Here is a 22,786-nt window from a genome sequence, read left to right as displayed (position 1 = left end):
TCCCTGTTTCTGTCTGCCTATCAGCCTGTCAGCCAGCTAGATGCTAATCCACAGCAGCAGCAGCACAAATAAAGCTAGGCTAGAGGGATGCTAATTTATGCCTGGATTTCATGCTTTGTTTTACTTCCCCACTTTATTGGACAGAGTAGGCTTTGTGAGTGACGTAAAATGTTGCGTGTGCTCTCCCCATGGCAGGTTTCTGCACATGCAGCAGGAGAAGTTCATTTCTCTGTAGCCCTTGCAGCCTTGCACATGCCTTTCTCTGCCTCCCCTGGATTATTTTGGGGTGGTCATTCCTGATATATCCCCATTTGATGAGGACTCTCTAAGTTTTGTTGCACTGTATGTGAAACCCAGGGATGTGTTTCCAGTCTCATCGTGTCTTCTCTCATGGTGCCAGCATTTATGCATCTAAACTGTAATTTTTTATGCTCTTGCTGGGTAACTAGACTACAGCCTCGGCAATTTGCATGAATAAATGTCATGTAAAATCATCTGCTCGTGGGTAGTGGCCAGCCGAGAAGTTATGTTGTGAGGCAATCTGTTCTGAGTGATCTGTTTAATGAAATGTTGAGATTTACAGCTCTCAACGTCCATGGGGAAAAGCATGTATGGATTTTAAGATCACAGCCCTGAGGTGACTTCACCTGTGTGGTACAAGTAGGTGAGGAGTTGTATTACTTGTTGCTTGGAAATTCAGTGTGTTAAACTGTGCTGTTGGGCAAAAGCCTTTGAAATGCTCTGTCTTGAAATAAAGGGAAATGTAAAGAATACTCAAAGAGGTGTTGATAACAGAGGGTCTTTCAGTGTTTCTTGCAAGGGATGCCCACTGGAACCCTAATAGTTTTGGAAAGGAAGGATCAGCCACCAGAGGCAGGGAATGGATGTTTTGGAGGTTTGCTGAGGTTTTCAGTTCCCATTAGAGGAACTGAAGGGAAGGAGATGCCCAAATACCATTGAGTCTCTGTGCTTGCCATGCTGGTGCTGACTGTTCCCTGCAGCCAAAGCTCCATGAGCAAAGCAGCAAATCACTGGGGAAGCAGAGAACAACCAAGACAGAGCTGAAGGGGGCTTTGAAATGGCCACACTGGCAGGGATCTATGAATTCCCTTGCTTTTTCACTCAGTTTTCTCACAGCTCCTGCTGGCCTCTGCAGAACAAGTTGAGGGGAAGAGCTCAGAGGTGGGTCTTTGTAGCAAGGTCTGCCCTCAGCTTCGCCAGGTGAAATCCTAAGCAAGGGTTTAATTGCATTCAGTAAAAGCTGCCCAAATTTACAGCATGGAAATGAGAGCAGAATCATGAGTGTCCTTGTTTCCTTTTACCATCAAATAGATTTTCTCAGCCTTGAGTTCTGCAAGCTAATCTCTGTAGGGTTTTATTTCATTCGCTGTCTTCATTGCCCTATTAAAACAACAGCTCTGTCCCCGAGTCCCTGCGTGTCACTGTGTGTCGAGTACTTATCCCTGTGTATTGGGGCACAGGAATGTGGCAATAAAACTGCTCACAACCACTTGTTTGGATAAAAAGCACAGATTTGCTTACCTTGCAGTACTTTCCCTTTTTTAAGCAGAAATGTTTGCACAGGTGACTTTTGGTTTTGCCTTGTGTACATTCTTGGGTTTCTGTGTGACATTTTGGCCAGCCTTGTTTAGTGATGTCCAGGAATTTCCTAGCTTTCCTCTTATGGAAATCACACAAAGGTCTAGGGGGTGGATCTGACTGCGGGAGCAATGTTGGGGGAGCTGAGCTACCTCTGCCCACCAAGGCAGGGCTCATGTGGGTTTGCATCACAGCTTTTCTCTTCTCTGACTAAGCTAAAGGACGGGAATAGTTTGTACTCCTAAGGTGCACCTGTTTGTGTAGGAGGATGTGGGATTGTGGCATTTGTCTTTGCAGCTTTCACTGGGCTCCTCCACCAGGCTTTCTTTAGGCTGATATCTGCTCATATTTGGGGGGAACCTCTGGGCAACACTGCATCTTGCATTGCACAGGTCCTCACGTGCAAACACCGTAGGTGTGCGGAGGTATCTGGCTTTGTGCGGGTCTCAAAGCCAGCCTCTTTGAGGTCTCTTTGTTTTGTCTCCCTCTGGGTATCTTGTATGGATGCATTTGCATATATGGAAAACGTTGTCATCGTCTTCTCCCCCTCCCCAGCTCCCGTTTTTTTTGCCTTTGCTCTGCTGGCTCTTGGGCATTTCCAGCTGAACGGAGCCTGCCAAGGCCAGCCAAGCGCGGTGGGGCTGGGGGAACATCCCCCATCTGCACCTTCGCTATTTCCTTCCCCAGGCGTGCCTGGGGGTGGCCAGGGCATTGGGGCATTTTTCCCTATTTTTTTTTTCTCCTGGTATTTAATAACTAGCAGTAGGGGTCCTGAAGGGAGTCTGGTCCATCCTCTGAGCCCCCAGCTCCAACACCCTGCTGCTCCCCCCTTTCTTCTCGTGCTGTAGTGTGTCTGTCTGGCTGCAGCACCAAAGAGAGCAGTCCAAACCGTGCAGCAAGGCTGCTCACTAGCTCTAAATCCACGAGGCCAGGTTTAAGCACTTTTTGTTCCTGCTGGAAAAAGCCTTGAAGTGGTTATACCAATAAATCTCTTGCTCCTCCATGAAGATGTCCTTCCCAGGACATTTTAAGTCCCTAATCCTCTCCGAGGCATCTCTGGCTCTATCTTCTCTTTTCTAACCTGTACCTGCCCCCCTGCTGCCAAAGACTTGAATGCCCTGAGGCTTCATCCCTTCACTCTGCCTGCTCTCTGTGCACCTCCGTGGAGCCACTCCGCTGTCCCGACATCCTGCTGCCCGCCTCGAACTGGGGACAGGCTGGGCCATTGGAACGGCCGGGGGCGGAAGAAGGGGGTGGAGGAGAGACGGGGCAGCTGCGAGGCTTGTGTTAGTAAACACTTCCTTGGGTTCACATTTTAATTCCTTACCCCCCCTTCCACATCTTCTCCCCCATCCTTTCCCTTTTCTATATGCTCACACAATGAGACCATTGTCAAGGGGTGATTTGAATGAGGGGTCTCCGGGCATGTTCCCAGCATTGTCAAACAGAGTGGGAAAAAAACCACAACTCCAGCCTAGCCAGGAGGACCAGACCAGACTGAGACAGATGCCTAAATTAGTGACAAAGCCTTTTGAATGTCCCCCCTAGACAAGGGTTGCCTTGTGCATGCGTGCGTGTGTGTGTGCATGCTCGTGGGTGTGTATTTGTGGCTGGGTGGCAGCTTGCATGTCTCCCCATGTTAATTAGTTTTGCATGCATGTCTGATAAGGTGCCAATGAATATATTTGTACTCCTTCCATTGGTGAAAGCTGTCTCGGCGGCGGGGGAGATGCGGGGTGGTGGGGGTGTGCTCAGTGCAGCCTGGCAGCCTGGGGTAATTGAGCTGTGCGGGGCTGGGAGAAGGGGTGAGGGTTACATCGCCACAGCTCGGCTTCCCAGCCATGGGATCTGCTGCTTTCCTTGCAAATCATGGGGAGTTTAAAAGAGAACTGAGGCTTTTTTTGGTTCACTGGGTCTTTCTCTTCATCTTGGCTGATTGTCTGGCTGAGGGTCTGTAGGCTCTTTCTTCTCCTTTGCCCTGTGTGTCTTTCTCTCAAGTCCCTTAAAAGGTGTTTATTTCCAATGGATTTGTATCCATCTTTGTATACACACATACACATGCAATCACTCACACAAAGCCCCAGTAACAAAACCTCCGCCTCTTTCTCCAGAAAGGGAGTCAAATCTGCTACCAGTTACAAAATATGGGAGGGAAATGAAGCGTGTGGGTGCCAGGGGTGGAGCAGTGGAAACAGGCAAATAGAAATGCAGAACAGGAGTTGGAGAGACAGAGATAACATGCTCTATGAAGGATTTATCAACATTTGCTCAGGATATAGTTATTAATTAGCAATGCAGAGAAAAGTCTTTCTACATCCCCAGCGTATGGACCAGCACATAATGTCATTCCTAGACTGCTGTTATCATTCATCCATCCATCCATCTGCATTCTGTAGGTTCACACAAGAATTCATTGTATGTGTAGGGATGTAAACATCAGTTCACATCTAATTAATTTCCTGTCTAAATTAATTTTGCATCCTTTCCCTTAAATCAACAAGACTTAAGAGCCCACATACATTTCTTGAGAAGAATGGGAAGAAACTCTTGAATGGGCCAAGATGTCTTTTTTCCCTGTGGTCCCATCTGAGCAGCTGCCAGATGCTGAAAGAGCAGCGATTTACATGCCACAAGGCTGCTCTGAAGCAGGGGTCATTTTGGGAAGTTTACTGGAGCACAGCTTACCTCCTGTGAAGCTTGGTAGCAACCAGCTTCACGTTAGCTCCAGTTTGCTTTGACTTCTCTTCCATACTTGGGTTCTGGTACAGTGAAAGAATGAAGAGCAGGAGCTGATGCACAATGGAGCAGGGCTGGCCTGCAGGGAACCTGGGTGAGAGATGCTTGGTCCAAGCAGCAGAGCATGGGGCTTACTCCTGATGGGCTGGCTGGGGAGGAAGGGAAAGGTCATGAACAAGTAAGGTGGCTGTTGGCATCAGCAAGGTTTGGGTTGGGTGGGACTGACGTCTCTTCCCCCACTGACTTCGTAGTTGCACTGGGTTTTCCTCTGCTGCTGGGAGGGAAGCTGGGAACTGACATGGAGAGAGGGTAGAGTAGCCAGGAAGCAACAAAGCCACCTGCCTGGAGGAGAGCTGACAAGTCCCTGGTGGGCTGCAGGAGGAGCAGCTCTCCTTTGTGCTCAGAGAAGTCCAGGAACACAGGCGGGGCCAGGCTACACCTCCCCATCGACCTGCACGGGATATCTATGAGGGCCAGCCCAAAGAGTGCCCCAAAATCCTCACTGCCACTCCAGCAGTAGGTACAGTGGGCAGCTCATCAGTAATGTGCAGGAAAAAAGGGATTCCCATGAAATGCAGGTCTTCCAGTTGGAGAACAAAGGCAATTTCGTGTGACTTATCAGCGGTGCCTAATTGCGCAGGGTGAATAATGAGCAGCTGGAGAGGCAGCACTGCCGTCCCTCCGGCGGGCTGCAGCCGGTGGCCACGGCTGGAAACCCCCATCAGTGCCAGCAGAAAGTGGGCATCCTCAGAGAGGTGCAGCCCCAGCACTCGGTGCCCATTTCAGAGCTGTTTGGGCTCCTCCATCGCAAAGTAATTGTGCTAATCCCACATGGATGTAAGAGGGGAACCTGCTGTTGGAAAAAGTCTCTCTGCGGTTGCTCAGACCTTTCATTTACGCAGAGGGTGAATGTGTCATCCATGCCTGACCCAGATGCAAGGTGGCCTTTAATCACAAAGAAGAACCAGGCACCAGCATCCTGCAAAGGGCTTGCAGCTCCCTCCCTGTCTGGTGCCTCATCTCTGAGCAGTGAGTGGCCATGCTAAGGACCCCTTCCAGCTGACCTGCCACCCCTGTGCCCTCCTCTCCTGTTTGCACATCCCTATCTCTCCTTAATTCTGCTCCCAAACTCTGGGCAGGGCTGTGGAAAGCGCTTTGTCAGAGCTCCTCACCAGGTTGATCTGCAGAAAGGGTTTTTTTCCCTTTCCCCATTGGGATGACTATTCCCTCACAAGCAAAGCCTCTTAATGAATCCGTGGCAGCAAAGTAGGTAACGTGCTCTCCCTGCCAAGGCTGCTTGGCACAGCTGGAGTCACGTAATCAGGCTAGGCTGCCAGTCGGGGACAGAGTGGGAAGAGTTAAACTGAGGACAGTGCAGGGACAACTAATCCCCAACAGGAAGAGCAGCAGAGACCTCCCTGTCCTTCATCATCCTCCCCCTTCATTCATGCACTTTTCCTCCCTCTCCACCACATCCTATTCCTCTCCCACATCCTCCCTTCACTTATTTCTTCTTCCGTCTTTCTCACCCTCCTCTCCTCCGTTGCTTTCTCACTCCTCCCCCGTGGTTTCCCTCCGCCCCCCCATCCCCGGCCCCGTCTCCTCTCACATGCTCTGTCATGTCTCCAGAGCTGCTTTTCGAGTGGGACCGAGGGACGGTGTATTTGGGCTGCGGTGGAGGTCACAGCTATATGGGGATTGTTTAAAAGAGATTTGCCTACATCCCAGCCCATGTGACCAGCCTCAGCTGCAGGTCTCTCTTTCTTAATCTGGAGATAAGCGTGATTATCCGAGGAAGGGCTGTTCGGAGCTTTGTAACTGTGACAGGGGAGCTTTCAAGTCGCACTTTGCTGGCAGAGCAGCGTTTAAAGCCGGGGAATCAGATTCCAAGCGTGGCTTTGCATCTCTTTTCTGCTGGGAGCATGGTGCAGGGCTGGCAGTGGGGATGGGAGCTTTATTACGACTTTGCTTATGATGCGGAAAAGGAGTTAGGGGAGGGAAAATGGGGGAAGAAGGAGGTGAAAAAAAATCCCAATTTGCTGTTTCCCCATCAGTGGTGGCCCAGGAGAGATTGGCACTGAGTCAAGGGGACAGGCCAGCCTGAGCCCTGGTGCAGAGCAATAAGGTCCATCAAACCTGGGGTCTGCCTTGTTTTTAGCCTGGGGTTGTGTCTCCTTGTTCTGCTCTACCCCGCCTCGCTCTGTTGAATCCTTCTCACAAGAGGTCTCTGGGGCCCTGTTTGGAAATGAAATGCTGTTTTAGCAGCTCCCATGGCACAGCTTCCCCGGGAGAGATGGCAGGGCCAGCTTTGCTGCCCGATAAACACATCGGCCCCAGCACTCAAGGCAGTCAACCCCCTGTCCCTGTCCAGAGAAATATTTGCTGGAGATGAGTCCTTGTGGGGCATCTCTGCAGCCAAGGTGGAAGTGCAGGGACATACAGCAATTGTGTAGTTCAGTATTGTATCAGTGTCTCGTATTGCTGGAGGTTGAAATATTTAACATCTCCTACAAGTGACATGGTCCCAAAAGATTTCTTTGGCCGGGACAGGCATCAAAATAGAGTTTAGTGGAAATGTTCAGCTCTGGAGCAGGTGCTGCTTTGCTTCTATTTGTAGACTAGAAACTCAGAGCAGAGCCTCATAACAGCGCTGCTTTTGATGGAGATGGGTCAAGGAGAAAGAAACCTGGATGTGAGCCAAGGGCGGGAATCTGGGGCGAGGTTGAATCGGGACGGAGTGCCAGCGCTTTGGACCGTCACTTGGGCAGGACTCACTGTTCTTGCCATATCCTCCCTGGAAGCGCTTCAGCTTCCAGCACAGCAGCTGAGGCCAGCCTGATCCAAAGGACACCCTGAATCCCATCTGCTCTCCCCACACCACCACCCATCCCATAGTGGGTGGGAATTTGCAGTGAGAGCACCAAACTACCCCTCTGCCTGGGTTTGTTCATGGAGGGGCAGTTCCTTGCCTGTGTCAGAATACCAGGGGATAGAGTACATCCCTCTTCTTCCTCTCCCACAAAGGCACATCTCATTTTTGCATCGTGCTGCCGCAAGGGCCAGCCAGCCTTAAAGCAGCCCAGGACAAAGTGCTGTGCCTGAAGATTGAAATGTCTCTCTGCAGGGCAGGTAGCTCAGTGTACCTCCAGGGGCTGAAGAAGGGAAGCGGTTGCAAATGTATCATTTTGAGAGCAAGCTCTGAAACATCTCCCACGTTGCCTGCCTGTCTCCAGAGCCCCACACAGCTGCTCTGTGGGTGGAAGCTCTGTTTTTCGTGTGCCCCCGTGAACTTTATTTTTTGCTATTTTTCTTTGAATACTGCTTAGATGAATCCTCTTCAGTGCCTACAGCTCATTCCAGGGCTTTACTGAGGATCTGGCCAACACATGTAGCCTTACTTCAGGGCATGGTTCTTGAAGAAACCAAATGGGTACAGCATCTTTTTAGTCCAGTGTCTGTAAGACCAAACAGCCCAAATCCCCACCTGCAGCCGTGCTGTGCAGATAATTCCCGTGCCCCATTGGAGAACAAGAGCTCCCCTTGAAATCCCAGAGCCTTGGATGTGGCAGCGGGAACGTGGGCAGGAACATGTAGGTGTTGGCATGTGCAGGCAGGAACACGTGTATGCCAGGGCAAGCGTGCCCATCTCTGCAGGCACAGGCCCACGTCTGTCTCTGCACCAGCCTCACAGGAATCTTCCCCACACCTGCCTGAAATATGAGGGTTTAGGAGCACAGGGCTGATGGTAAATTAACCAGTGGTAAGTGGAGGGAAGCACAGTAGATGGGTTTAATGGAGAGATCCATTTGGGATGCAGCAAGGGAAGGTTTTCTGATGGAACAAACAGAAGGAGCTAGGAAAGGGAGCAGTGTGGTGGATAGGAGTGTGAGATCAAAGGCTGTGACAGGGCCAAGAGCGACGAGAGGTGGGAGCCAGGAGCAGTTTGTGTTCCTGGGTGTTGAGCAGTGCTGAGGAGAGTGAAGGAAAAACACTGGCTGCTGTGAACAAAAGCCACTGAATGGGGAGATGGGAATGGCACAGAGGGGACAAAGCAGGAGTCACAGAGCAACCAGCACCAAGCACCAGCGTGGGTGGCTTTCCTTGCTGGGTGGAAGATGGGCTGGAGAAGGGGGCTTGCTCCCAGTGAGGATGTGCAAGGTGGTCATGGCCCATGACAGGGAGCCAGCAGAGTGCCACAAGTTTGGAGCACAGAGTAGCTTTGGGAAAAAGAAGCTGTCACAGTGACAAGGTGAGTGTTTCCCCAAAGGTAGCCAGTGTTTCCAGGATAGGGAAAAGGAGCTCTACACCTGGGTTGGGAAGAGCTGAGTCATTTCTCCAAACACCACGTTAGGCCAATGCTGGAGTTTGAGCACAAGCTGGGCAGTAACACAGGCCTGGACAGGAATGCCTGCCCAGCATCCCTGAGCTGCACTGGGCCTGCAGCTCACCCTGCAGCACCTGCAGGACTCTGCAGGGTCCAAGGGGAAGGGAAGAGCTCTGGCAGCTGAATTTGGATTCTCCCTTCCTCACCCAAGTATCCACCTTCACTGCACAGGCAGCTGAGACCCAAGGGCAGTTTGGGCCCTTGCTATCATTGCTGTTGATCAGAGCCTTTTCTTACAATGTCCTGGCACTTCCTTACATTAATCTGGTTTTTGTGATTGATGACAAGCAAAAGTCTTGTCCAAAAGGCCATAATGTTTGCTTGCACCCTCATTACTATAGTAACAGAGGTCCTCAGGACACCTCTGAAGTAGGTCACCACGAACCCCATTTTGCTGTGTCTCCCAGTGCAGCACAGCTCCAGAAACAGAGTGCACCCACCACAGTCCAGCTGGGCCTCGCCCTGGCACAGCCCAGACCCTCTCAGGGAAGGCCAGGCTGGAGAAATGCCCTCCAGTGACAGCACCCAAGGGTACAAAGGGCTGTCCTGCACCTGGTCACAGGAAACTTCTGTTCCTTATGCAGCCCCAGTGCCAGCTAATGGTGTTCCCCAAGTCAGGGCTCACTTCCAGCCTCCTGTCTCCCCATCCCCCACCTCCTTGCTGCCTCCCTCCCCCCTTTCCCCAGTGCCTCTCCTCCTGCTTTGCATAATTTTCCATTTTCAGTGTCCCCTTTTCTTTTTCTCCTCTCCATATGGTGCGTCCCCCTCTCTGCCTGGCGCAGGAGCCATCCTTAACAAGCTCGGCAAAGCCCTCTCTCAGGGGCTGCACATGAAAGATGCTCTGTAAAAACAGAGGCTGGGATGGAGCTCCCCCTTTTTTCCCCCCTTGATTTATATGGGGCTGGGATGTGGGAACGTTTCTGGGTCGCATTTTAGAGCCGCCGGGTGTTTGTGCCTGTTCTCTCCAGCCATTCAGTGCAGACCCCTAAGGCCAGCTCGTCCTCAGCCTTTGATCTGCAATGCAGAAAGAGCATCCAGGGCAAGTTTGTGCCTCTCATTCAGCCCCTGCCCTCATTTTGGCTGGCAGGGAGGGATGCCCTGTCCCACCACATCAGGGAGAGGCCAGGCCCTTTCCTCTCAGTGTCCAGTGGCCTTTTCCAGCTGGCTACTTTGGCTCCCTCCCACATCCCTGGCACCATGAGGACCTTCCCACTCACGAGGTCCAAGGCACTGGGTCATGGTGAAGCAGCAGGTCGTGGGATTTGTGATGCACGGCGATTCTGCACGTCTAACCCACCCCTGCCCCTCTCCAGCTCCACTGCAGATACTGGACAGTGAGCACCCAGGGGTGCCTGGAGGGTGCTGGGGCTGAGCAAAGGGTGCTGGGGCTGGCAACGCCTGCCCAGCATTTGATGGGTTAAGCCAGTCTCTAGCTAATTTCTCCCAGCGGCTCCCCTCCTCCTCCTCGTACTTCTGTATGCAGCAGGCAGGGCCTCAGCGCAGGTTCCTGCACTGAGCTGTTGCCAGGGGAGTAGTTAGGCGAGTCTGAGCTATGTGGGGAAAAGGCCCGGGCTGTCAAAGTGTCTGAGATGAACCATAGCCCGGTCCCCCTGCAGCTGGGCCCAAGCATGCATCAGCCCTTGTTTGGAGCCTGGGAATGGCAAAGCCCAGGGAGGTTCAAGGGCAAACTTGCTATTCATTAGTCAGGGGTCCTTGACGTTCCCACTCTCTGTCTCCCTTCTTCTTCTTCTTCTTCTCTTTTCTGTCCCTCTTTTGACAGATTCCTGGGTGCTTTTGGGGAAAGCTCCCCTCCTCCTCCTTGCCCCAGCAAAAGCCCTCCACATAAACTTCCCCAGCAGACAAGGCAGGAGGACAATAACGTCAGGGCCGCGATGCAAACGAGAGCCAGTGGAGCAGCCGCATCCCCCGGGTGTCCTTTCTGCCCGGCCCTTCCCGCGCTGCTGCGGGAGCCTCAGCCGCCGCATTCATTTCGCTCATCTTGCCCATCTCCGATGTTTTATTATCTTGATGCTTGCAGGAAATTGTAACTTGAGATAAGGAAAATGTCAGGCGCCTTCTCCTCTCTCCTGTAGCCCAAAGCAGCGCCAAGTTGCTCCGTAGGAAATGTAAATGCTTGCCCAGGTGCAGAGGATGAGCACGAGATGGAGGGAGCCTCGAGAGGCCGCGCGAGCATCTCCGTCAGGAGATAAAACTCGCGGCGTAGGCGGAACACGGAGCCTCCCTCCCGCCCCGCTGAACAGAATATTTCATAGCTCTTAGAAGCCGAAGCTCCCTTGTAATTATCCAAAGCAAACAGCACGTGTTATTAGTTTAAAATGATTTTTTTTTCCCCCTCCCCGGGCCCCTGGAGCAGAATGGAGGTGTAATTGTGCTAAGGAGTTAGCAGGGGAGAGCACAGCTTTTGGTCACATTCAAGTTGGAGGGCTTGAGCCAGGGAGGCTGGTATGAAAGGCTGGTATTTGCATAAGCAGCGTGCATCCCTACAAAAAAGAAAGATATCAGGGGCTTGCAAAATTCAATCAAGGCTGGGAGGGAAGAAAAAAAAAAAAGGGGGGGGTGGAAGGGAGGGGGGAAAAAAATTGACAGTGAAAAAGGTTTTTCTAAGTAACACCCTGTCGAGATTAAATTGTCCAGAAAGTTTCTCCGTGTGAGCCGGTGAAGCGGAGGCTGGGCTGAGGGCAGGGGAGGAGTGGGGTCCCTCCTTCCTGGCCTCAATAGGGGACAGGAATCTGATTAGGCAGAGCGTTCTGCATCCATTTACCATTATTTGAGGGTTTTTTTTTTCTCTTCCCACCGCCCAGAATTGCTGTGGCAGGGCAGTTTATCAGCATATAAACCTCAGTGCTGGCTTTGTAAGGGCACAAGGAGGCACAGGAGCAAGTGTTGGGGCAGAGGCTGAGCTATAATTTCAATTGTTTATTCAGTTAAAAAAAAAAAAAAAAAGACAGTAAATCCACACACAGAGTGATGTTTTCCCTGTGCAGGGCACTGGGGAGGGAAGGCAGTGTTGGGGCTGGAACTGAGTCCTGGTGGAGCCCTTTTTTTGCAGGCACCCTCAGTGCAAGGCTGAACTTTGCCCAGAGAGAAAGTGCATGCAGGAGATTTGAGTTTTCCTGAAGCTTATGTCGAGTCAGTTGGGTTGGTCCAGCCCCTCCTGCCCTCAGTTATTCAGTGCCAGAAGTTTCAAGCCCACCAGGCAGGCAGTGGGTGATTTCCAGGCTGGGTGATGTCTGGTACCAGCGAGCATCCCCTCTATCCACACTACAGAGGAGTTTCTCTGTAGGCCAAAGCAAGCTCAGCCTGTCCCTGCAGAGGGCAAGGACTGTCCCTGCTCTGGGCAGGGGACTTTACCTACCAAGTAAAGGCTTTCCCCTGGTGAGAATAAGGATTCATCTGCCTCCTCCTCTTCTGGGCTTGAGAAAGCACCCACCATCATTCAGATCTCATCTGTCCTGACCTCAACATCCTTTCCAGGCTTGGAGGAACATTCGGGATGACTCCTAATCTCACATAGGATAAAGAAGTGCTGAGCCTTGGCTTTTTGCAGCCTGAGTCTCCCTAAACACATGCAGCATGGGGTCTGTCCTCTCAGCACCAAACCCAAGCACATGGGGTGGGTTTGGCCTCTGCCTCTCTTAAGTTTTAGGCTTGCTTCAAAGTTGCAGAAGGGAAGGGATTTTCCTTGGATTTCCATCAAGTGCTTTATGAATATTGCAATAAAGGGGTTACAGAAGATCTATTTTTAAGAGAGAGAAAAAATACCCATGAAAATTGCAGCCTGGACCCCAGAGTGTAGAGTATTTGCACAGTTCAAAGAGTTACGGTGGTTCATCCAGTCACAGCCTGGGAACGTCGCGGTGCGACCTACAGCAGATCACATGCTGGCTACTCCCAGGGCGGCTCATTAGAGAGCCACACAGAAGATTTATCTCTTAAAATGGGCTTGCAAATATTTTATAAAATTTGCAATATTTTATAAAATTACAATTTGGTGCAATAAAAAGAATAAATTAGCCAGCTGATGGTTCCTTTTGCAAGTGTACTCAAGGATTTGTTATATTAGTCTTTACTCCTTCCAATGTAACAGTTTGTGGGCAAAGCAAAGGGAAGATAGGGAAAGGATGGGACTGGTTTGGGGGCTAGGGAATACACACTCAAAATGGGTAAAGTGTAAAGGAAATAGATGAAAAAAAATCAGGAGAAAGGGAGGAGAACGTGCTGCAAGGTGCAAGATGTGTGGGGCAAAGCATGGGAGGCGTGGAGAAAGCCGAGAAGGCGACTTGGGCTGAGCGTCACAGCTTCGGCTCCAGCTCAGTGGCTTGGTATCACTTTCTCCAGTCAGACAAGGGCGCCGAGGGCAGGGAAAGTTAACACGAAGATTAAAACATCAGAGGGCTGTGCCTTTAGTGGCTCTGACATGCAGAGTAATCCCATGCCCCAAAGCCTAGGGAGGAAGGACAAGCCGTGAGCCCTCCCCTGGCTGGCGGTGTGCGGGGCAGGCAGAGGTAGGGGATTGAGGAGGGTGCAGGGGAAACTTGGCATCTTGGGGACTACAGTTTTCCCAGTAATGAAGAGGGTAAGGTGGTCCAGAGCCATGAGAAACGTGTGGTGGGGAGGGAAAGAGGATTGGAGTTATGCTCCACCAGGGACAAGTTGGTCTGTTCTCAGCCAAGCGCTGCTGGACCATTTCTCTGACAGAGATCATAACCACTCCATTTTCTTTCTTTCCTTCCTAGATCCCAGTGAGTGGACAAGGAACTTTTGAAGCCTGTGAGTTCCTTCTTCTAGCTGATTGCCACCTGCCTGGACTTGCCATCTGACTTCTCTGAGTTTCTCCAGGAGAGTCCCAACCTGCTTCTCCATTGGCCCCAGAGAGGAGACAGCTTTGTCTCGTGAACACAGTGGATTTCTGCATCACTTTGAAACACAGCGGTGCAGCCATGGGGAGGGAGCCAGGGCAACACAGGGAGCCAAGGGATGATCCTACATCACTCCTGTACGTTGTCTTCAGTGCCCTCAATACCCCAGAGCAGGACCAAAGTGCTTAGGCAGAGAGACCTGAGCCAGTCACTGTCTCACCTGGTGAAATACCAGGTGTGCGAAGTTTGGAGGGAGTTTTTAGCCCCTGGCTTTGCTCATGGAGCAGAGCTTGGTCCTTGCTGCTCTCGATCCCTGGGTCTCTGGAGCTGTGGGAGTGCAGCCTTCCCAAAGGCACTGTGCTGGGCCCATGAGGACCATGAGCTTTTCCAGGCCAGGCAGCCCTGCTGCTGTTGTACCCTCTCTGTTCCTGTAAGAGAAATGTACTGCCTGTAATTCTCTCCCATTCAAATCCTCCCAACCCCATGCACTGTTGAAAATAAACTCTCTCTTTTGCAAAAGCGAGCGTGTGATTTGGTGCAGTCTCGAGACGGAGGAGGCAATGGGCACAAAATAAATCCAGGCAAATCAAGAGGGAAGGGGGAGCAGCCGAGAGCCAGGCAGCCGGGCTGCGCCGTGCCCCGCATCAGGCACATTTCCCTGAAAGCCCGAGCGAATCCCTCGCCGCTCAATGATCTTTATTTGGTCTGAACCCCGTCTGGGAAGTAACCGCTAAACCCAATGCAAACAGACCCCCGTGAAAGAATATAATGAATATGTCTCTCAAATGATTTGGAGCCCTTCTGCCTGCAGAGCAGGGTTCCCCATTGTGCCCCGCTCCCGGCGTGCTCGGGGCAGGCTGCGCGAGGTGGCCGCTTTCCCAGCTGAAATCCGAAAAAAGCAAACAATGGGTCAAGGCCGGCATTGTGCGAGCCCAGGCAGGCAGAAGGAGCGCAGCCCGGCATGGCCAAGTTCAAGGCTGGGCAGGGGGCCGGGCGTGGGGATGCTTATGGGGGCTGTGCGGGGGCTGCGGAGCAGGGGGGCCGGGGGGGGCTGTGGGATCTTACCCTGTGCAGCCCTGAGCACCCAAAAACCACCTTACAGAGAGGCAATGATTGCCAAGTGTAGCGAGGGGTGCTGGGTGGGGACACCGGTGGTACGGGGAGGAATTTGGGTTGCTGGGGGGCTGATGGTGTTTGGGGGGTGGTATTGCTGTGGGGGATTAGCGTGAGTTGGAGGAGAACTGATGCTACTGGGGGCAGATTGGTGCTATGGAGGTGTTTCAGGGGGAACTGCTGTTGCTAATGGATGTTACCGGGGGAGCTGGTGCTGTAGGGGGGCTGCAAGTGGAGATGGGCACAATGCAGGGCCCTGCTGGTGCAGTGGGCATCCTGGGGGCGATCTGGGCTTGAGAGCCTCGCAGAGGATGCGGCCTCTTTGGGTTTGCCTGCAGCTCCAGGCCCGAGCAGAGACCCCCCCACACCCCCTCATCTCCCCGCCGCTCCCCCCTCCCCGGATGAAGTGTGCGGAGACAGGCGGAGCGGCCCGTGGAAAAACACCATGGAGGGCCTGCACAAAGGGGGTTTTATTCAAATTTGTTTAGAGTTTAGCGGATTTGCATGAAAAATGTGTGAGAAAAGCCGGCTCCAATGACCTCATCCCCAGCTGCCATTAATGTTCAATTAAGTGCTGAATAGTAGCAAAGGGGGGACCGGCCGGGACGTGCAGAGAATCCAGGCTCGGGCGCAGACTGTGAGAACCGGGCGGCCCCCCCGACCGTCTGGCCCCGGCCAGCCCCGACGGGGTCCCCCCGCCGCCGCCCCGCTCTGCACCGGGAGGTGCGCTGAGCCCGTCGGGTCTCAGCCCGTCTGGGTTATTCCCCGGATCAGTCGCATTCTGAAGCAGAGTGCCCCCCCCGCCGCGTCCAAGGTGGGTGTTTGGAGGGGGTAATGCCCCCTCTCTGCGTTGCCGGGGCTGTTGTCACTCCCCCCGCAGCCCGCCTCGCCCGGCCCGAAGCCGCTCTCCGCCTGGCAGACGGTGTCAAAGCCCAAGTTCAAGTCCACGCCGAGGGGCTCTGCCCTGGGATTCCCAGCTCCTTTCCATCCTCCGCCTTTTGTTCGCTTCTGACAATTGCTCTTTATTTCTTACACACCCCCAGCCTCCCCCCCGCACCCCCCTCCCTGCCCGCACTTGGCACCGTTTAGCTGTCTGCCTGCAAACTTAACAACCCCGGTTCTTGGTATAAGCACTCAAATTACCCTTCTTTCTACATATAAACACGGCCCGGGGTGTGCGGCTCTCCCCGGCCGCGGGGTCCCCCCGGCCCAGCCCGGCTCCCCCGCACCGACCCCGGCCCCGGCCGGAGGAAGTTTCTGCTGCGGGACACGGCAGGAGAACACGAGCCGAACACAGAACCCCCGCTCCGCGTGGCTCCCCCGGGCTAGCGCTCAGGTAAGGGAACACACCCCCCCCGTTCGCTTTTGGGGGGCTGCCTCTGCTTCGGGGCGTGATGACACAGCAGGTTTCGGGGGGTGATGGGAGGGCGTCTCTCTGTAGAGGGTTCCCACATACTCCTGGCAAAACCAGCCCTGCCTGGGGCACGCTGATGAGGAGCCCCGAGCCGACCTCCCCCGGGCGTGCGGACCCACCCCCGGGCGGGGTGCGGCGGGGACACTGCCTGGCGGGGGCAGTCGGAAAGCCAGGGGAGGTGGCCTTCCCAAACCTGCCTCTGCTCCGGCCTGCCTCTCTCCGCCCCCCTCGAGAGGGGAACACCCACCCGGGGAGCGGAACGCGGGGCTGGGGGGCCTTTGAGGGCCGGCACCCCCCGGGCTCCCCAGCACCGACACCCCCGGACCCGCTGCCCTCCGGGACGGGGCTTCGGGGCAAAGCCCTCGCCGAGGGTCAGCGGCACCATCCCAGCTGGGTCACACCTCCCTCTGCGCAGGTGTGAGGATAGGGGGCAGGGGAGGCCACAGCGTGACCGAGGGAGGTGCTGACTGAGCCCACAAACAAACCCCTTCCTCTACCTGCGGCTGGGTAGTGCTGGGATAAATTGGTCGGGACGGGGCGAGTCTGGGGGCTTCGGGCAGATTTAGGTTTTCGGCTGGTTTAATTTTTTTCTAAGACAATTTCGGGTGAAGGAGGGGAGGATAAACACACATGCCCCTCCACCTCCCGGGGCTAAAATAGAGATAGCGGATGGAAGGAGCGAACACACCTTCACCGGGGAAGTGAGCAAGGTTTGGGAGAGCGAGAAAAGAAAGGAGGGGATAAGAGGCTGAGAAGGGACAGGGAGGAGGAGGGATAACGGGTGGGGGAGACAGGAGGGCATCCCCCGAAAGCCGTCGTCGAGGCCAGCGCAGCGCCCGTCCCCGGCGCCTCGGGGCGGGCCCGGGGACACCGGCGGGGCCGTGCCGTGCCCAGGGCCGAGCGCTGTCACGTCGCATCGCGTCACGCAGCACCGTGTGGTATAATACGGCGCCATAAATGATAGCGGAACATAAGGACATACGTGCTCTTTATTTATGTACGGAATGGAGCGCATATAAGGCTGTATTGCAGTGCAGCCGGGAGTCGCCCCCGGTCCCAGCGCCCCGCGGGGTGTGGGAAGGTCGCGCTGTGCCGCGTCCCCGCCGAGGATGCGCTGGGGTGGCTCCATCCTCGCTCGGAGAGCGGGGACAGAGCGCTCCCCGCTCGGCAAAACATCCCTTCTCTCTCACGTGCGTCTTTGAAAATAGCGGCGTGGGCGCACCCCGGCGCCGTGGGAGAGGCCGCGCTTTTTTTCCTTTTTTTTTTTTTTTTTTTTTTTGGTGGCTATTTCAAAAACCCACACTCGCACCAGTGCCTCCAGTGTCCGTCCTTTCCGTGGGCCCGCACGCGTGAATGTATGCACGGCTGCTTCTCCCCACCCGTGCCTGGGGACACCTCTCGCCCCCCTCAGCAGAGGAACCAGGGGCGAGACCCTCGGGGCACCCACCCGCGGCTCTGCACCCACCGCGGACTTCTCACGGTGCCGGCCGACCCACAGAGGTCACAAATTGCCGGGGGCTCAGCACCCGGGCGAGAGTCGGAACCCCTTGGAAGGATGGAAAAGATTTTCCCCCGGTTGGTGGGAAATTAAAAATATCCCCGTGCGTGGAAACAGTGAAGATTGGGGTCTGGGTTTGGGGAAAGCGGGGCAAAGTTTGGGGGGAAAGGAGGGATGGAGGTGAAAAAGGAATGGAGAGTTGAAGGAGAGGATGGAGGGAAGGAAGGGGAGAAGGAAAGATGGAAGGATGGAGGGGGAGAAGGAGGGATAAAGGGTGGAAAAGAAATGGAGGGTGAAAAAGGAGGGATGAAGGATAGAAAAGGAGGGATGATGGGTGTAAAAGGAGGGATAGAGGTGGGATAAAGAAATGGATGGAGGCGAGAGAAGGAAGAATATAGAGTGGGAAAAGGAGGAATGTAGGGTGGAAAATGAGGGATGGAGGGGAAGAAGGAGGAATGGAGGATGGAAAAGGAGGGATGGAGGGAGAAAGGAAGGATGAAGGGAGAAAGGAGGGACGGAGGGGGGAAGGGTACCGCGCCCCCGATTGGCTGCTTAAGCACAAAATCCGGAGGTGGGTTTGCGGGGTGGGGGCGCGGAGGGGCCGGGGACTGCTGGGGGGCAGAGGTGGGTGCTCGGGAGGCTGCAGGCCCCCCCGGCAGCAGCCATTTTGTGGCAGTACCTGCCTTGGTGCCAGGGCTGGGCGGTGGGGCCGGAGCAGAGCCCTGCCCGACCCTCCCCGGCCCGGCGGGGCGGTGAGGGGCGCGGGGGGGGGGGAGGCCTCCACGCCACGGTGGGAAACGTATTACCGCGCCCGCCACGCTTGCCCATTGACAGAGATAAACATGCAAATGAGTCTCTTTGCATGTCATTAGCATACAGGCAGATTGTGGGGGGAGGGGCCGCAGTGTGCGCACTGCAGCGTGCTTTAATGCAACACCCAAACAGCCATTGCGGGTCTCTCCCGCCAGCAGCACCTGCGGCTCCCCGCGCCCCCCGCCGCGGGCACTGGGACCCCAGCACCCCCTGGCACCCCCCAGCCCGCCGAGCCAACACCGGGGCTGTCCCGCCGGGCACCCGGCTCGTCCAGCCTGCCCGGGGCTGTAAGACACAAGGATACGCAGGGATAAATAAAGCCAAACCTCGGGAAGCGGCTCTTTTTGGGGCTCTTTCTGTGTTTTCACCTTTTTTCGTGTTCTTTCACCTTGTGCAGGGAAGGAAGCGGGCGGGGAGCCCTCAGCCGCCGCCTCTTGCAGCCCCGCTCCCGCCACCGCCCTTAATTGAGTGGGTTGGGTGGAGTGGGGAAAGGGAGTGACAAAGCCGACGGATTTGGGGAGGGAAGGCGCAGGGGAATGGGTACCCGGGCCAGGGGATCCCCACGGCTGCCGGAGCTGGGCAGCGGTCGGGGTGCGCCCTGCGGGAGCGCGTTTGCGAACGACGGCTGCGAACCTGGGGGCTGCGTCCGTCTGTGGACACGGCTGTGACCGCGACCCCCGCGAGTGCCGCCCCGTGCGTGCCCGCACACGCGTGTGGCATCCCCGCGCCGCACGCGTGTCCCCGCTCGGGTGGGTGTGTCACACCGAGGGGTGCATGTGCGTGTCCCGTGTGTGCCCCACGGCGCAGGGTGTTCGCACACAGCCCGGGCACCCTTCCGGAGCCTTTCTCCCACGGGCGAGCACCGCGCCCACGGCCAGGGGGGTGCGGGGAAAGGGATGAGATGCGGGATCCCCCCCGGCCGCGCTTCCCCTCCGTGCCCGCCGTCCTGCGGCGAGGCTGGCACCGCAGAGGGCCCCGCCGTCACCGCTCCGGGTTTTCGTTGAAGGGGGAACAGCTCTCCCGTCCTTGCGAGGAGGGCAGGCGAGCAGCGTGCGACGGGCCGCGGAGCGAGGAAAACGCATCCGAGTGGCAATTCAAGCTCAGCGGGAAAAGGAGGGCACTGCCCGGGCACCTTCGTGGCTCACTCTTTCCCCCTCAAATTCCCCGCGCATCTGCGGGCAGAGAGCGAGGAAATGCCCTGGCGCCGCGGCTGCGGGGCTGGGTGCGGGCCCCCGGGGGGACCCGCTGGGAAATGAACCCCAGCCCCATTTAGGGTCCACTCGGCAGGGAAGGCACCCCCTTTTCTGTGCCCCCGAGACACGGCACAGCCCCCCGTCCCACACCTCCCAGAGCAGCGGCTCCTCCCTCTGCAAAGAAAGCGGCTTTTTGGTCCCGCAAGTACACCCGATTTTTATTTTTGCAAAGGAACACACTTTTCATTCCTCCAAATAAACACGATATTAAAAAAGAAAAAAAAATCTTGTAAATAAGCCCCATTTTTATTCTAGCAAATAAGCCAGCTTTTCTCCGCCCCGGTGGTTTATTTCTGGCCGGGAATGACAAGGCGGGGAGAGGACGTGGGGCTGGACCGGGCAGTGTTTTGGGGAGGGGAGAACCCCAACTCCAGCAGGCGTTGAGAAATTAAATCGCCCTGGCTCATCTCCGTGTCCCATCACAGAGGAGATAAAAGCGCCGGTGAATTTGTTTTCTAACATAATTTTTAAAACCCCGAGTATATCTTTTGCCCGTATGTCCTCGGGAGAGCGAAAATTCACAGAGCAGCCCCGTAATGAATTTTTTTTTGCTGAAAATTCCTGTCAAACTCGGTTAATAGATTATAATTACAAATAATGCCGACTCTTTTTTCATCGACTAAGTATACAATTGGAAATTAGAAACGCCGATGTTTTGGTATTATTATTAGTATTTTTATTATAATAATTATTTTTATTATTTTTATATATATGGTTTGTTTTGTATGTAGTGGGTTTTTTTAAGTTTGGGGGTTGGGTTTTTGGTTTTTTTTTTTCAAATAAACCTGAAATGTAATTTTCTTAAGCTTTAGCAGCCTTTCAGAAGAGGACCCCGGATAAAATTCGGATCTTCTGCCTTTTAAAACGACAAAAGTGTTAGGCGAAGGTTCTGGGAGAAGCCCCGTAGCACGGACAATGCCGAGCGGGGATGACTCTGTCCGGCGTGTGCCACTTACGGAAATCATCCTTTTAATTTCAGACTCGAGTAAGAGAATTCCAAGAGTCTGGAAAAGTGATTTATGGAGACCTTGAGACCTGCGGCCGCTGGGGCGGCCCCGGCAACCCCGGCCCCGGCCCGCAGCAGCCCCCGAACCCGCTCTCCATCCCCCTGTGCCCGATTCCTCCAGCATCAGGACGGCAGGGACAGCCCTGAGCTGCAGGGCAAAGTTGGCAGCGCTCGGTAGGATTGCTGCCCGGACTGTGTGGGGCTCAGGGTCCGGCCCGGCTCTGCGGAGCCGGTCCCGGTCTCGGTGCGGGGCTGTCACCATCTCATGCCGCCCACCCCAGGCACAGCCCTCACCCGGGGCATCTCTGGCTCCGGCTTTGGGGCAGCCACGGGCGGGGAGGAGGAGGGGAGCGCGGTTAACGAAAGAGGGCTCTATTTCTGGCTGCAGGGCCGGCTCTTTGTCGCTAGGACCGGGCAGGGCGACCCCGCGTCTGTGGCACCCCGTTTCACCGTCGGGGAACGGCGGGGAGTCCACAGCGTCCCCAACCCCGGGAGCAGCCCGCATGCCGACGAGGGCGGCGGAGGCTGACCGAGCCGCTCGATAGTCATCAAATCAGCCCCTCGGCTGCACTGGCGTCCCCCACCCACGATTCCCGCGCAGTGGCGGGTGTGTTTGTGTTGGGGTGGGCTTCGACCGGTGCCAAACCGCGGCCCGTCCCCACGGTACAGCCCCGAGGCTTGCCGGCCGCTGCGGCGGGTGATCCCAGCCCGGTAACGCGGGGAAAAGGAGGCGAGAGCTCCAGACCGGGCCGGACCAGGGAGGACCACTCCTCCCTCGGCCCGTCGGGACGTGGCCGGAGGATGCGAGGGGACCCAGCGGCGCAGCGCCCCGACGGCGGCCCCGCCCCTGTCCAGGGTCCTGAAACAGCCCGGGGCCGCCGAGTCCGCCCAGCAGCCGACGGGACGGGCCCGGGGCGGGGGGCGGCGGAACCCCGCGGGGTGCGGGTGGGACCCCTGTGTTGCGGGGAGGGACTCCTCGGGTGCGGGGCGGGAGGCGTCGGTGCATGGGGCGGTAGCCGGGAATGCCACCGAGGAGACGGTGGCTCTCACGGCGGCGAGACGGGCCGGCAGCTGTAGGGCCGGCCAGCGGCCCCGACGGCGCGTTTCCATGCGCTATTCTTCCCCGATTTACTGCTTGTCACCGGCAGCTCAATGGGGGTCCCCCCGTCTCCGGGACCTACGCTGCCTTCCCCCTCTCCCGCCCCCACCGGCCCCGGGGCCGCGCAGAGCCGACCCCCCCTCCCCACCCCCCGGCACAGAGCTCTGCCCGTCGGCCGCTCCCCTGCGCGGCTTCGGGGAAGTTCAAGAAGTTGCCTGGCCCCGCTCCCTCCGAGCAGAGCCAGCCCAAACACCAGCGCCTGCCCCGGAATATTTCACCGTCGGGCAGAGGGAAGGGAGGGGGGAAGACGGCTTAAATCCACCCCCCCAAGCCCCTCGGGCTCTAATCTCCCATGCATCGTTACAACTGTCCGCAGCGAGGCGGGGGAGGCCGGGCTGCAATTAGCTATAGAGCCGCTCGCCTTGCAAACAGAGGGGCTCGGATTATTGCAAATTCATTTCTATTTTCCAGGCCAGCGCTTGTATTCTCTGTTAGCATAAGAATAGAGCCAGGCCCTGTGAACTCCTCCGACCTACTGACCCCTCTCCCCAGAAATGAATAGCAGCACTTTCCGTCCCCCCCCCTCGCCAGCCTCTCCAGCAGACTCGAGCCACGGCCTAAATTCCTAATCAGGGTAATTTAATATATCTTAAGCCCCTGGCTGCTTTATTTTCACTCCTTTTTTTTAGTTTGTTTTAGGCATTCACTGGCTCTCACCCCGTCATTAGAGATCCTTATTTGACGGATATAAGAAGCTGTTATGAGACTACAAGTCTCTTTTTATCTTCTAAATAAGCTGTGCTTCCCCGTAATTAGAATGGTGTTCCCAGCCTTTGAGGCCTTTCAGGGCCGCCTAACAAAAAACTTGCAGGAGCTGAATAATCCCGAAGTACAGACTCCCCGGCCCAAGCAAAGAGCCGGGACACAGAGCCGCGCCGGGCGGGGCAGGGCGGTGGGAGGCGGCGGGGGCACCCACGCGTGGGCAGCCTCG

General features: G+C 55.5%; 1 long non-coding RNA gene across 6 annotated transcripts in view; it reads left to right on the top strand.

The window, feature by feature from the left end:
* LOC136562356 (uncharacterized) overlaps positions 1 to 14,118 on the top strand; it is a 43,321-nt gene extending 29,203 nt beyond the window's left edge. For all 6 annotated transcript variants that reach the window (XR_010784498.1, XR_010784500.1, XR_010784501.1 and 3 more), the window contains one exon: positions 13,477 to 14,118. This is a non-coding gene — a long non-coding RNA (uncharacterized lncRNA). The remainder of the gene's footprint in view (positions 1 to 13,476) is intronic.
* Positions 14,119 to 22,786: the final 8,668 nt, after the last annotated feature.

Source organism: Molothrus aeneus, chromosome 13 (genome assembly GCF_037042795.1).
Source record: "Molothrus aeneus isolate 106 chromosome 13, BPBGC_Maene_1.0, whole genome shotgun sequence".
Lineage (NCBI taxonomy): Eukaryota > Metazoa > Chordata > Aves > Passeriformes > Icteridae > Molothrus > Molothrus aeneus.
Note: the sequence above shows the minus strand (reverse complement) of the source record. Positions and strands in the feature narration are given on the sequence as shown.